This window comes from Symphalangus syndactylus, chromosome 8, assembly GCF_028878055.3.
Source record: "Symphalangus syndactylus isolate Jambi chromosome 8, NHGRI_mSymSyn1-v2.1_pri, whole genome shotgun sequence".
Classification (NCBI taxonomy): domain Eukaryota; kingdom Metazoa; phylum Chordata; class Mammalia; order Primates; family Hylobatidae; genus Symphalangus; species Symphalangus syndactylus.
In genome coordinates this window covers 27,289,864-27,306,171 of record NC_072430.2, presented here as the reverse complement: position 1 = coordinate 27,306,171, position 16,308 = coordinate 27,289,864, and the positions used below count along the sequence as shown (strand labels likewise).

The 16,308-nt window shown below is 39.7% G+C and overlaps 1 long non-coding RNA gene and 1 pseudogene across 5 annotated transcripts in view; both read right to left on the bottom strand.

The window, feature by feature from the left end:
• The window catches only part of LOC134737289 (uncharacterized), a 142,751-nt gene that overhangs the window by 96,662 nt on the left and 29,781 nt on the right, over nt 1-16,308 (bottom strand). The window lies entirely within an intron of this gene.
• On the bottom strand, nt 10,508-11,870 carry LOC129487556 (cysteine and histidine-rich domain-containing protein 1-like; annotated as a pseudogene).

The window sequence follows — 16,308 nt, the reverse complement described above, 5'->3', positions numbered from 1 at the left end:
CAGGCATGAACAACCATGCCTGGCTAATTTTTGTATTTTTAGTAGAGATGGGGTTTCACCATGTTGGCCAGGCTGGTCTTGAACTCCTGACCTCAGGTGATCCACCCACCTTGGCCTCCCAAAATGGTGGGATTACAGGCGTGAGCCACCACGCCCTACCCAAGAATGCCAAGTCTTTGGTTAATTCTGAATAGGGTCTAGGTATGATCTGTATGAACTGCTCTGTGGAGATCCTTTATCTTTTGGCAACAAATTGCTCAAAGCTTCCAAAGTAATTGTCACTTACCCTCTCATTACTTCGTGTGAATCTAGAGACGGCATTTGTCAAAGGTAGAAAAGATGCCTCAGAGTTTGCCCTGGCCCAAGCTGTCCCAAAGTCATGTCAGTTTAGCATCACTTCTTATAAATAAGTTACCACATACCAGACTATTCTAACCCAAAATATTCTTCAAGAAAAGAGTGTTCTTCCATAGGAGTATATAAACACAGGTATTTCTCTTGTCGTAAACCCAGCATCACCTAATGTGGCAGGAGAAACTTGAGCAGTAATACAATATTCCGAGTAATTGTTAGCTGATCTCTTAATCTTCAAGGGACGGAATTCCTAGAAAACCAACAGAGCATCTTAACTATTCTAAGAAATTTTTCTGGGTTTCATGATCAGTATGACCTTGCCTGCCAAATTCTCAGGAATCCACAGAAAATCCGTCATAAATTTTAAAATTATCCCTTAAAAATGTGTGTGAGATTATGTCCCCTGCCCTGCTCAAAACACTCTAATGACTTCCTATGACAATTGGAAGAAAATTCGGTCCTCACCACGCCTCCAAGGTTCCTCATGGGCCGACCCTGCCTTCACGGGTAGCATGCTTGCACTGCCTCCCTGGGCTGTGGCCACTGTGGCCTCCCAGACTCCATTCTGGAGCCCATGTACTCACTGTGCCCCTGCTGGGAGCACCCTTCCACTGCTGACTCACCAACAGCCGCGACTTGTTCCCTTATTCAGAGCTCTGTTCAGATGTCTTCCTTCCTCAGAGGGGTCTTCCCTGACTCCCTTGCTAGGGGCTGAATTATGTTCTCGCCAAATTCCTATGTTGAAGTCCTAGCTCCCGCTACCTCAGGATGTGACTGTATTTGGAGACAGGGTCTGTAAAGAGGTGATTATGTTGAGTTCACTTGAGTGTACCCTAATCCAATAGGACTGGTGCCCTTTTAAGAAGAGGAGTTTAGAACACAGACACTGATGTACACCAGACATGTGTGTACGCACAGAGACGGCCAAGTTGAACACACAACAAAAGGCAGCTATACGCCAAGGAGAGTCTCAGAAAGAATCAAACCTGCCGACACGTTGATCTCAGATTTCTAGAGTCCAGAACTGCACGAGAATAAATTTCTGTCATTTAAGACACGTGGTCTCTGGTATTTTGTTATGGCAGCTCTAACAAACAAATACACCCCTCAACCTGAGAGCTACTTCCCTGACTCTATCCTGTACCCTGCCATATGTCTCCTCATAGCACATGATAATGTGTTCCTATTTATTTATGCATGATCGTCTCTCTCCCCCGTGTACAATGAAGACTCCTTGACAGCAGGCACTTGGTCTTGTTCTCTGCTGTATTCCCGATGTCTAAAGTAGTACCTGACACATAGTAGGCATTCAATGAATATTTGATTAACAAATTACTAAATATATATTAAATAATGCACAGTAGCCAACTTCACAATAACTGTAATAGGAGCTTTGAACAGCATATACACAGATACTGAGGTCTCATGTTTAAATCAAATGAACCAACTTATTCCCTAAATGTATAGTAACTTGTATTGAAATGACTATAATCTTGGCAGGCACCTTGTAAATGACATTGAAATAGACCTAATAACTAGAGAGGCACTGAGAGGAAGCTGTGAATATGAAATCAAATTCAAGAACATATATGTATATATTTTTGCTGCTTTCATGGTCATTATACTATATTTGGAATAATTAGGAAAAAACACACCACAAAGAAGCTAATGTTCAAAAAGTAGAGATACTTGAAAGTCTTTGAACACCTCACTAGAAATAATTTAACCAAATAAGATTAAAATTCCAGATCAAAGGTAGCAAAAATAAAGGGAAGAAAGGCAGTTGTGAGACTTCCCATTCCCACACATGTTTAACACTATGCAAATGATGAATAGACATGGGGTTCCCATAGCAAATAATTCCATTTCCAACATCTAAAAGGAATAGCGTTGCATCACTGTTCTTGGAAATATAGCTGGTAGTTTCCATCACTCATGAACTGAATGATCTAGGAGCACACAAACAATAGAGAAAAAGAATGATACTGAGGGATGAATCTTTACCACTGTGTAATAAATCAGCAAATATGTATTGACTACCTGCTTCTATGTGAAATTCTATCCATGGTGTTATAGGAAAATCCACCATTATATTCAAAAGCTTCATGCAATTTATGTAGTCAAGGAAATCTACACTGAATGGCACTGGGCATTAAGCCCTTTGCTGGAATGTAAGCTATGGTCACGACACCGACTCACCTGTGTATTTCAAGATCCTTACACATAATTAGTGCTCCATTAATATTTTTTGAATGAATAAAATGAATATCAAAATAAAAGTCAACATATGGCTGCACTTCAGAAATGTAACAGCAATGGCTCAGCTTCTTGAGTCATGAATTCAAAGCTGTTAAACAAACAAAACCAGGCTACTGGTCATCCATTTTAGTGATATAGATTACCTGCAACTTTGAGATCAGATAATATCCAGTGTCTACCATGGACGGCTCTCCTGGCAGTGACAGGGAACGTCTGTCATTTTTGTCTCATTTGTATGTGTTCTGCCCTTCAAACTGAGGTGCGGGAACAGCATCTAGATTTCCCTCTCCACATTCTCGGGTCACACAGTTTGAGTGGAGTCGAACCCCTCCTCCAACCCCGGGCCTGAAGACAGACACCTGGCACAGGCCGGGTCACCTCGACGGTTCCTTCCACTTGACCACAGGGGCCTGGCTTAGGGATGTTAAGTGGCCCAAGACAGGCCCATAAGACTCAATCCCAGGATTCATACTGGGACTTTTAAGGGGAAAAAGTCCTCTCTTTCTACCAGACTTCAAACTTTTGGATATAGGCCTGTTGCTACTCAGTTTAACCATGTCAGCAGGGATGTGAAAAGACTCTGTAGGTGGAGAATGTGTGTGTATGTGTCTGTGTGTGTGTGTGTGAGAAAGAGAGAGAATGAATGAGAGAGAACCACCACCTCGTCACTTGGATACAGCTGTGCCTGAAACTGGAGATTCCCAATGATCCCAGTTATGCCACTAACAATTTCCTTTCCTATTCTCACTTCAGCAAATTTGGGTTGGCTTCCCGTAGCTTGCTAGTAAAATAATTCGAACAATACAGCAACACAGGGCAAGCCTCAAATTAGTCTGTTTCTCAGTGGAACATTGCATGGTGAAAATAGTTGTCAAAAAAAAAAAAGGGGGTAGAAATTTATGGATGGGCCAGGTGCGGTGGCTCATGCCTGTAATCCCAGCATGTTGGGAGGCTGAGGGGGGAGGATCGCTTGAGCCCAGGAGTTCGAGACCAGCCTGGCAAGGGTGAGACCTTGTCTCCACTAAAAATAAAAAGTTACCCGGGCATAGTGACATATACCTGTGGTCCCAGCTACTCGCCAGGCTGAGGCGGGAGGATTGCTTGAGCCTGGGAAGTCAAAGCTGCAATAAGCTGTGATCATGCCACTGCATTTTGGCCCGGGGAACAGAGCAAGATCTTGTCTCAAAAAAAAAAAAAAAAAAATTAGAGATGAACCCGTAACTGATTAGTTACCTTTGGACTCTCTGTTCCTCATCTGTGAAATGGGGATAATAATAAAACCTGCCTTGTGACGGAGTAAAGAAATCAATATATCAAAATACTCCCAATGTTAACCAATACTGTTGTTAGCCCCATTTAAAAAATTATGTCCACGCAGAGTTCTGTTGTTCCATGTGAGGGTACTGCTTTGGCATCAGATATGAATTAGTACCAAGGTGAAATAATTATTCATGAGGTCTCTTCATTACTGGATACATTGATTATTCATTCTGTCTTTCAAAAAAGGAAGTCCATATCTGAGTCTGGAATCTGGCCTGACACCTGAATCCACAGGGAACACCCATGGATAAACAAGAGGCCCCTGAAGGACAGGGTCCCTCATCACTGCAGAGCCTACAAGGACCAGGGAACCTGTGGCTCCATCTGCACCTGTGGAACCAACCAAAGTTGCCATCTCTGTGGAATCCAGTAGGGAGATAAGTATTTTTAGAGGAACCGAGGGAAAAGGATAATGGTAGCTTTAGCTTGAGTCTTGAAGCTGTCGCAAGAGAAAATAACAGTGTTGGTAGTTTCTCCCTCCTGTTTAAGCACTTCAGCAAAGCGCCTTCCCTTATATTAAACTGGGAAGTAAGAAAAACCTAGTTCCCATGCCAGCTTACAAACCCACAGGCCCACTTGGCCACAGACTTCTAGCACTCATGAGTTCTCTTAGAGAGTAACTGGGGGACTGGGCCAGACTGCAATATAAGAATTTCCCTCTGATGTGAAAAGAAAAAAAAAGAAATTTAATCATCCCAAAGACATGTTAATGTCCCCTTCCCCAAACCCTTTTTATTATTTCTTCTTCTCTTTTCTCTCTCTCTTTTTTTTTTTGAGATGGAGTCTCATATTGTTGCCCAGGCTGGAGTGCAGTGGCACGATCTCGGCTCACTGCAACCTCCACCTCCCAGGTTCAAGCAATTCTCCTGCCTCAGCCTTCCAAGTAGCTGGGATTACAGGCGCCCGCCACCATGCCCAGCTAATTTTTTGTGTTTTTAGTAGAGACAGGGTTTCACTATGTTGGCCAGGCTGGTCTCGAACGCCTGACCTCATGATCCACTTTCCTTGGCCTCCCAAAGTGCTGGGATTACAGGCGTGAGCCACCGCGCCCGGCTTCATTGTAACCATTTTTAAGTGTACATTTCAATGGTATCGAATACATATACATTGTTATGCAACCATCACCAGCAACCATCTCCAGGACTTTTTCCCCTTCTCCAACTGAAACTCTGTACCCATTAAACATAATTATCTCCCAATTCCTCCCTCCCCAAGGTTCCTGGCAACCATCCTTCCACTTTCTGTTTCTATGAATTTGACTACTCTAGGAAACTCATATAAGAAGAATCATACAGTATTTGTTCTCTTGTGACAGGCTGATTTCACTTAGCATAATGTCTTCAAGTTTCATCTATGTTGTATAGCTTTGTCAGCATTTCCTTTTTTAAGGCTGAAGAATTAATATTCTGCTGTATGTATGTACCATCTTTGGTTTATCCATTTATCTGTTCATAGACACTTAGGTTGTCCACCTTTTGGCTACTGTGAATAATGTTGCTATGAACATGGGTGTACAAATCTATGTTGGAGTCTCTGCTTTCAATTCTTTTGAGTAGACACCCAGAAGTGGAATTGCTGGATCATATGGTAATTCCATGTTTAATTATTTGAGGAACTGCTCAAATAATTTCCACAGCAGCAGCTCCGTTTTACATTCCCACCAGCTATGCATAATAATTCCAGCTTCACTGCATTTTTATCAACACCTATTATTTTCTGATTTTTTTTTTAAATGATGGCCATCTAAATGGGTGTGAAGTGGTTTCTCATTGTGGTTTTGATTTGCATTTCCCTAATGATTAGTGGTGTTGAGCATCTTTTTATGTGCTTATTGACTATTCATATATCTTTTTCAGAGAAATGGCTATCCAAGTCCTTTGCTCATATTTTAGATGGGTTATTTGGTTTTTTCTAATTGACTTGTGGGAGTTCTTTATGTAGTCTGGATACTAATCCCTTATCAAATATATGATTTACAAATATTTTCTCCCATTCCATAGGTTGCTTTTTCACTCTGTTGATAGTGAGTGTCCTTTCATGCACAAATTTTTAGATTTTGATGTAGTCCAGTTTATCTATTTTTTCTTTTGTTGCCTATGCTTTTGATGTAATATCCAAGAAATTCTTGTCAAATCCAATGTCATGAAACTTTTTCTCTGTTTTCTTCTAAGAGTTTTATAATTTTAGGTTTTACATTTAGCTCTTTGATACACTTTGAGTTAATTTTTATATATGATATAAGGTAAGGGTCCAACTTTATTCTTATGATGTGGAGATCCAGCTTTCCCAACACCATTTATTGGGCTAGAAAACCATTCAGTTTGGAAATCATCTGTAATTGTGAATTAAAAATTTGTTCTCTTCTCAGTTCTTTCAGTGTTTGCTTTATGTATTTTGAAGCTCTGTGAATAGGTGCATATACATTTAGGACTGTTGTGTTTTCTTAATGAATTGATCCTTTTATTATTGTGAATTGCCTTTTCTAATCCATGGTTATATTGTTTATTCTGAAGTCCACTTGGTCTGATATCAATATAGCCACCTCTATTTTCCTATTATTAGTGTTTGTATAGTATATCTTTTTCCATTCCTTTATTTTCATCCATTTGTTGTCTATATATTGGGTTTCTTTTAGACAACTCTGAATTGGGTCTTGCTCTCTTATCCACTCTCACAATATTTGGCTTTTAATTTAAGTGCTGTTATTTAATGTAGCTACTGATAGGGATGCATTTAAGTCTACCACTTTACTATTTTATTTCTACTTGGTTATCTGTTTTTATTTTTTCCCCTCTTTCCCTGCTTTCTTTTGGATTGAGTATTTTTAGGTTCCATTTTTTCTCTATTGTCTTATCACCTATATCTATCTGTTTTATTTTTTAGTGGAGTACAGTATAGGGTTTACAATATGCATCTTTAACTTACTGCAGTCTACTTCCAAATTATAGTATATCTCTTATTATATAACTGAGAATCTTACAATAGTATATTTTCATTCCTCCCCTTGGGTCCTTTATGCAATTGTTGACATACATTTTACTTCACATAGATAATAAATCCACAATATATTATTGTTTTGGCTTTAAACATTCAACTCATTTTAAAAGAAATTTGTAAATAAGGGGGAAATATATTTTCATTTGCACACATATTTACCACTTCCAGTGTGCCTTCCTTTATGTAAATCCAGTTTTCCACTTGGTATTATTTTCCTTCAGTGCAAAAAGCTTCCTTTAACATTTCTTTTTTCTTTTTAAAAGAAAATTATGTTTATTCCAGGGTAAGGCATTGCAATGGAATATGTATGCCATGATAAACTATATGCATATTCAGGGAGGTAAAGAAAGACAAAAGTTTTTAAAAGAAAAAATGAGGAGAATTGCATAATTGTTTGAAGATACTTATCCTTGGCTATAAAGATCAATAATAAGAGTGACACTCACTTGATGCTAGACAGGCGGTTGTTGGGCAGATGTTCTTGTGGAAGTATTTTTTCATGTGTAAGGTTGTGATGGACTTTGTGCAATCCTTTAACATTTCTTATCGTGGAGGTCTCCTGGATGAAAAGTGTTATTTTGTTTATGTTTCTTTTTAAAGATTATTTTTGCTGGATATAGAATTCTGTGTTGACTTTTTTTTTTTTTAAACTTTTAGCTCCATGACAACGCATATTTATTGTCCTCTGGCTTGCATTGTTCTTGACAAGAAGTCTGTGAATATTCTTGCCTTTATTCCCTGTATGTAGTATGTCTTTATTATCTGCTTTTAAGAATTTCTTTTTTATTACTGGCTTTCAGCAATTCACTATGACGTGTTTTGTTTATATGTTTTTCTGCTTGGGGTTCATTGAGCCTCAGAGCTATATATTTATAGTTTTCATTAAATTTGGGGAAATTTTGGCCATTATTACTTCAAATAAATTTTTTGTTCTCCCTTTTCTGGGACTCCTATTTTTTATACATTAGACCACTTAATATTTTCCCAAGGGTCATTAATGCTCTTTTTTTCTTTTCTTTCTTTCTTTTTTTTTTTTTTTTGAAACGAAGTCTCGTTCTTATCCCCCAGGCTGGAGTGCAATGGCACGGTCTTGGCTCACTACAACCTCCGCCTCCCAGGGTCAAACTATTCTTCTGCCTCAGTCTCTCGAGTAGCTGGGATTACAGGTGCCTGCCACCATGTCCAGCTAATTTTTGTATTTTTTTTTTTAGGAGAGATGGGTTTTCACCATGTTGGCCAGGCTGGTCTCGAACTCCTGACCTCAGGTGATCCACCCGCCTTGGTCTCCCAAAGTGCTGGGATTACAGGCGTGAGTCACTGTGCCCAGCCTCTTTTTTTTTTTTTAAGAGAAACAAATCAATAAAGCATTTTTTATTAACCGATAGTAAAACATATGCTAACTGACAATAACTGTGTCCCTTTATGTATGAGTCTAAGATAAATATCATTCAGATTTTTATCTGGACAACAAATTCAAAGGCTCCTTAAGAAATAAGAAACAAAATACCATGATTACTAATATAACCAGACTAAATATAAAAGCTATATATATGTGTATATATATTTTAAAAAATCAATGTTTTGATCAATGTAACTAATCTGAGGTTAAAATAACTCACTGCTTTAAATAATATTTCAATCACATATGTCAGATTAAGATCCTGTTTAGGGGAAAACAGCCTCAGAAGGAAGTATTAAAAAAAAATGTGGCCTGGCACAGTGGCTCACACCTGTAATCCCAGCACTTTGGGATGCCAAGGAGGGCAGATCACAAGGTCAGGAGATTGAGACCATCCTGGCTAATACAGTGAAACCCTGTCTCTACTAAAAAATATGAAAAATTAGCCAGGCGTGGTGGCGGGCACCGGTAGTCCCAGCTACTCGGAGACTGAGGCAAAGAGAATCACTTGAACCTGGGAGACAGAGGTTGCAGTGAGCCAAGATCGTGCACTCCAGCCTGGGCAACAGATCAAGACTCCGTCTCAGAAAAAAAAAAAAAAGGTATATTAATCATTACTTTTAATCAAACTAAGTATCAACCTTTCCCCCAACCTATAAAGACTTCGTGTCTCTAAATGGTTCCTAAATCATGAAAGATAACTTGAAAATTTTTAAGTAGATCTCAAGGTATTAGATGCTTATACGCACTATGTGGGCCCAACTTTTACTGCCCAGAGTTTCTTGTCATGGTAATGTAACGTCATGAAAGTCTGGTCACCGGATCTTTTTGTTTTTATTTGTAACAGAGCTAAACCTTTTAATAATTATATTAACTACATCTAAGTTATTTGCTAATGGTAGTAGAATGATATATATGCTTTATTAACAAAAAATAGTACTACTGGAAGTTTTTCTTTTAAGAATTTCATAAATACCAAGGAAAAGAAAAGACTCAAGGGGTTTGGGAAATAAAGCCCTTTTATTTTATTTTTAAATCTATATAAGTTTAATTTATTCCCAAACTTTCTAAGTTCTTCCAGAGTTCTGGACTTCATATTTCCTAATTTTTCTTCTTGAGTTCTGCACTGCTTCAAAACCTATCCAAACAATCTAATTCTGTGTTACCTATATTTAATCTAAATAAAGTATATATATAGTCAACACTGTATCACTAGAACTCTGAAGCTCTTCATGAATTACTTTTAAAAAACTCCAGAAGAATTAAGCTATTTTATTTAACATGTAATACATAGTCATAAAGCAAGTCCATATATTTAGTTTTCTGATAACCTAATGTGTTTCCACAAACCTTTTCTAAGTCTACAATTTCATATAGTTTTCCATCAGCGAGGCAAGATACATATAATTTCTTTTTATATTTAACTAATTAAAGGTTTTAAGAGGGTTTAGTCTCTAACTAAGTAACAATTAGTCATAACACCATACAAACACATTTAAATATTCAGGAAAGAGGTTTTTAAGATTATTGCTTAGTCTTATAAAATGGTGAATTTTAACCAAATTGATACCTCTGCATTCTTATTTATGCTTCCTATACTCTTACATCATACTGCTTGGCAAGCAATGTAAGTTTTGACGTAATTTAAAAATTCAAGTAGTTGTAAACAAATTCTAATTTGTTAAACAATTCATATATTCCCCTTTACTTACTACACTACCTTGGAATTAATCCTCCTTAAAAAAGTAATCATCCCACATAGAAAAAAACTGCAGAGCTTCTCATCTCTTCCTTAAATATTTTCAAGTACTGTAAGAACACAAATCCATGAAAAACTGATTAAAATTTGACATTTCATCTTGCTTTACTAATTATGGAATAATAGAAAGACATAAAAAACGTGTTCCTTAATATTTCTGTGCTCAACCGAGAAATACAAAGAAATACTGCAATTATAGTTATGGGCTATTTCCAGCCTCTTCAAGTACAGGACACAACTCTGGTTCCTACCAGTAAGGAGAAATTAATAATCAACCTTACATAACATAAAAGAAAGACGAGAGGCACAAAAAGACAAACTGACTTTGGCTTTTAAGAACCTAATGTTAACCCTGAAATGCCAGATTCAGGAACACAGCAACAAAACAAAAGATTAGGGCAGCAAGCCACCACTTCACACAGTATTAAGAATTCTAAAATACGGAATAGACTTCCTCCCCTCTCCCACTCAATCTGTTGTGTCTTCTTTCTGTTTTTCCTGCTTTTTCACTGCAGGCAGTTCAAGGCTTGCCCACTGCATCGGTTCAGCTTTTCTCACAGTGATCTCAATCTTTGTTGCAGTCAAAGTTATGTAACTTCGCTTTACATCAATCACACCCCGTAATTTCACATTTTGATCAAATTCCTTCTCTCCTTCAAATACAATGTGCACATTTAACAATGTGCTATCACTTCTACTCAACTAAGTTCTGGAAGTGAATTTTTAGCATATGCTGGAAATGGTAAGTTCACCTCCAGTCTGATGCCAGTCATGTCTACATGGAACAACTTTTTTCCCAGCAACCTTTTTCTTCTTTTTTTTTTTTTTTTTTTTTTGAGATGGAGTCTTGCTCTTGTTGCCCAGGCTGGAGTGCAATGATGTGATCTCCGCTCACCGCAACCTCCGACTCCCGGGTTCAAGTGATTCTCCTGCCTCAGCCTCCCAAGTAGCTGGGATTACAGGTATGTGCCACCATGCCCAGCTAATTTTGTATTTTTAGTAGAGACAAGCTTTCTCTGTGTTGGTCAGGCTGGGCTTGAGCTCCTGACCTCAGGTGATCTGCCCATCTCGTCCTCCCAAAGTGCTGGGATTACAGGTGTGAGCCGCCGTGCCCGGCCTCCCAGCATCCTTTTTAGTCCGCATGTGTTTCCCTGTTGTACAGCCCTCTTGGGCTAAGAATGCATTAAAATCAGAAGTTTTTCTTCTATAACAGCTCCAGTATTTCATCCCCTCATGGAAAATAGCTTCTCCAGAATGATATACACAGACTTTTTCTAGACTCTCTAGACCCTGATACGTCTTTGAACACGCTCCATTCTTACAGGAGGTGCCAATATTAATTTCATCATTGTCTTCTTTCTTATCTTCTTCATTCCCTGATGATAGTTTATCAAGTGCTTGTTTTAGGGAGGCAGATATTTTTAATTCCAAATTTGTCATTGGTTCATCTGGGCTTGGCCGTTTTATTGCTTCTATTGGCTTAGGGGCTTGAATGATGTGTTCCTGAAATTTGGGTTTCAATTCAGATAGTTCCTTCTTCTCAGTAGTCTTGACTTCAGGTTTGACTGGCTCAGGTGGCTTCCCACTATTATGTCTACCTTTTGTACAGCCTACAATGCTTAAGAAATCAGAAAAATCAGTTGTTCTTCTCTTATAGCAAGACCAACCCTTTAAAGCATCGTGAAAGACTGGAACACCTGGGTGGTATGTACAGGCATCATCGGAATTGGTCTCATGATCGAAGCGCTGACCGCAGCCCCAGTTGTAGCACCGCAAAGCCATTTTCTTTTCTCACCACCGCAGGAAGGCAAGGCCCAAACACCGGGAACGGCAAGAGGATGCGTTAGCCACTCCCGTCGCTAGCACTGGTTTTGACGACTGAGGCGGCTGCTGGCTTCGGGAAACGACCGCTCTTTTTTTGTTGTTGCTGTTGGTTGTTTGTTTGTTTGAGACGGAGTCTCACTCTGTTGCCCAGGCTGTAGTGTAGTGGCACGATCTCGGCTCACTGCAACCTCCATTTCCCTGGTTCAAGCAATTCCCCTGCCTCAGCCTCCTGAGTAGCTGGGATTACAGGCACCCGCCACCGCGCCCAGCTAAGTTTTTTGTATTTTTAGTAGAGACGGGGTTTCACCATGTTGGCTAGACTGGTCTCGAACTCCTGACCTCAGGCAATCCACCCGCCTCGGCCTCCCAAAGTGCTGAGATTACAGGCGTGAGCCACCACGCCCGGCCTTTCTTTTTTATTCAGGCTTTTTCTCTGTGTGCTTCAGTCTAGATAGTTTCTTTCATGATTTCTTCTAGTTCACTGACCTTTTGTTCTTCGGTGTCCAATCTCTAATTAAAATTTCCAGTGAATTTTTCATTTCATTTGGTTCCATTGAAATTCCATTGACTTGGCTGGGCGTGGTGGCTCACGCCTGTAATCCCAGCACTTTGGGTGGCTGAGGCGGGTGGATCATGAGGTCAGGAGATCGAGACCACGGTGAAACCCCGTCTCTACTAAAAATACAAAAAATTAGCTGGGCGCGGGGGCGGACGCCTGTAGTCCCAGCTACTCGGGAGGCAGAGGCAGGAGAATGGCATGAACCCGGGAGGCGGAGCTTGCAGTGAGCCGAGATTGCGCCATTGCACTCCAGCCTGGGCGACAGCGAGACTCCGTCTCAAAAAAAAAAAAAAAAAAAAATATTCCATTGACTTTATGTTGATGGTTTGTATTTCTCTCCTCATATGGTCACGTTTTTATTTAAACTCTTGAGCGCATTCATAAGAACTATTTTAAAGTCCTCATTTGATCATTCCATTATCAGTCATTATGGGATGATTTCTACTGATTAATTTTTCTTCTGGTTATGAATCATATTTTCCTGCTTCTTTGAATGTCCAGTAACTTTTGATTGTGATTATTAATGTCACATTGTTTTGTGACATTTGTGTCTGGATTTTGTTGCCTTTCTTTAAAGAGTATTGAAGTTTATTTTGACAGGCATTAATTTACTTGTGGATCAGCTTAATCCTTTCAAGCTTGTCTTCAGGCTTTATTAGGTTGGGTCTAGAGTAGCCATCACTTTAGGACTAGTTTATCATAATACTACAGCATGACTGTTCTGGGGTCTCTAATAAATGCCTCAGTGGTTATAGTAAGCAAAATTATTCCACCAAAGATGTTCACATCTGAATCCCCAGAACCTGGGAATATGTTAGGCTACATGACAGAGGGGAATTAAGGTAGCAGCGGCTGGAATTAATGTTGCTAATCAGCATGCCTTAAAATAGGGAACTTATTCTGAGTTATCCTGGTGGGCTCAAGGATCCTTAAAAGCAGAATAGGGATGCTGAAGAAGGAACCAAAGAGTTAGCAGCATGAGAAGGACCTGGCTCAATGTTGTTGGCTTTGAAGATGAGGAAGGAAGCCATGAGTTAAGGAAAGTAGGGTGGCCTCTGGAAGGTGAAAAAGGCAAAGAAATGGACTTTTGACTACATCCTTCAAAAAGGACAGCACCATGCTGTGATCTTGGCCCAGTGTGATATCTGTGTTAGACTTCTCATCCACAGAACTGTAAGATAATAAATTTGTGTTGTTTTAAACCACTATATTTACGGTAATGTATTACAGTAGCCACAGAAAGCTAATACAATGATCAGTGAGCTTTCTCCACACCAACTGGGTTGTCTTCCAGACCATCATGAATGCTCAGAATGTTCCAGTTTATAGCTCCCTGGTGGTTCTTTCACTCTGTTTTGTTTCCTTTGTCACAGGAATTATACTTTTGCTGTCCAATATCTGAAAACAATTGTATCATATAATTTTCTAGTTGTCTAGCTGTTTACAGGTAGGAAGGAAACAAGTAGAACTGGTTATTCCAACATCGCTAGAGGCAGAAATAATATGTTCAGTTTTGCATATTGAGAAACAAATTTACATAGTATGACTTTTAAAAAACTTCCTTCAACACAGAGCTGAAGACTCAACTCAGTTCCACCCTCCTCAATTACAGCACTGCCTTCTTTTGGTCTTAGCAGCCACCACTGAAGATAAAAGTAATTCCCTGTGTCTTCATAGCAGCCTTCCCTCCCAATGTGTCTTGAGTATTAATCTCTTCTTTTAAGGAGGCCAGTTGTACTGGTTTAGGGCACACCCCAGTGACCTCATTTAAGCCTAATTACCTCTTTAAAAACTCTATCTCCCAATATAGTCACATTTTGAGATATTTGGGGTCTTTGAATGCATGAATTTTGGAGGGACGTAATTCAGTACATAATAGTGCCCTTCCATGCTTAAAGTTACTGTGTTTTTTTTTGTTTTTTGTTTTTTTGAGACAGAGTCTCGCTCTCTTGCCCAGGCTGGAGTGCAGTGGCGATCTCGGCTCACTGCAAGCTCCGCCTCCCAGGTTCACGCCATTCTCCTGCCTCAGCCTCCCGAGTAGCTGGAACTACAGGCACCTGCCACCATGCCCAGCTAATTTTTTGTATTTTTAGTAGAGATGGGGTTTCACCGTGTTAGCCAGGATGGTCTCGATCTCCTGACCTTGTGATCTGCCTGCCTTGGCCTCCTAAAGTGCTGGGATTTCAGGTGTGAGCCACCACGCCCGGCCAAAGTTACTGTTTTAAGAACACTGGGAATCTTTTCTTCCGTTTCTGTGGCCCGTTGACTGTTCTTCCTCATTTAAGAGCAGCAGCAAATATTAAGGAAAACTTGATTTGGTCTGGTGCAGTGACTCACGCCTGTAATCCCAGTACTTTGGGAGGCTAATGCAGGGATCACTTGAGGTCAGGAGTTCAAGACCAGCCTGGTCAACATGGTGAAACCTCATCTCTACCAAAAGATATAAAATTAGCCGGGCATGGTGGTGTGCACCTGTAATCCAGCTACTCAGGAGGCTGAGGCAGGAGAATCACTTGAACCCAGGAGGCGGAGGTTGCAGTGAGCCAAGATGGCACCACTGCACTCCCCACTGGGTGACAGAATGAGACTCTGTTTCAAAAAAAGAAAAGAAAAGAAAAACTTGATTTGCTGGACAGGATACCAGGATATGGTCAGGATACAGTTCTTGCTCTCAAGGGGCTTACTTTTTGTGGCGGCATTATATTTTTGATATATAAAAATCTTGGCTGTATTTTTTTGTTGTTGTTGTTGTCCTTAGTACTTTCTTCTACCCACTGACCCACAGACAGATTCTCTGATACCCTGGACTCTCACACAAGCCTCTTTATATTTACATACCTATAAAGGGAATTGGGGCATCTGAGTCCTGAAGGACCTTATAGTAAAGAATGAGTAAAAATCTCACAGTTAACTGACAATGAAATATCAAAGAAATGAGGATTTCTCTATCAGATGATGACATTAAAGACCAGCTATGCCTCCAAAAACCAGAACTTGGGTTCAAATAAAAAACATTAGAAAACCCCCAAACTACCTAGAATTTCTTTTCTGCTACCCTTGTGGCACAGAAACTCAAGAAATAAATTCAGTAAAGAAATGCATTTCTTGCACCTTGAAATCCATACCCATGGTATTGTCTAACTGGGGAGGTAGGACATTTCCATAAAAAGAGAAGCACTGACGCTTTTAGATGCTGAGGGTAAATAAGTTGTGTAGGAGACACTTTCTACAGTAGGTCAAAGCCTGTAGAGATGGAGAGGACATTGAGAATGTGAGTGACCTTCTTGCAATATTAACTGACCATACTGGTTAGGGTAATGCAAAGTATCTCTGAAGCTAGCTGCTAGAACAAACGCCAAATGTCAAAGGCTAACCACAAAAGAAGTTTACTTCTTGCATATGTAACCGTTTGACAGAGGCAATCCTTGTTGCTAAATGGTTTCCTCCACACAATCATTCAGGGACCCAGGCAGCTAGATCTCCCCAGAGCAAGGGGAACACTTTAACAACACTATAGGGCAGTGGATCCCAACCTTTTTGGCACCAGGAATTGGTTTTGTGGAAGACAATTTTTCCATGGACTGGGGTCAGGGGATGGTTTTGGGATGATTCAAGCACATTACATTTATTGTGCACTTTATTTCTATTATTATTATATTGCAATACATAATGAAATAATTATACAACTTGCCATAATGTAGAATCAGTGGGATTCCTGAACTTGTTTTCCTGCAACTAGACAGTCCCATCTGGGGGTGATGAAAGATAATGACAGATCATCAGGCATTAGATTTTCATAAGGAGCATGCAACCTAGATCCCTTGCATGCACAGTTCA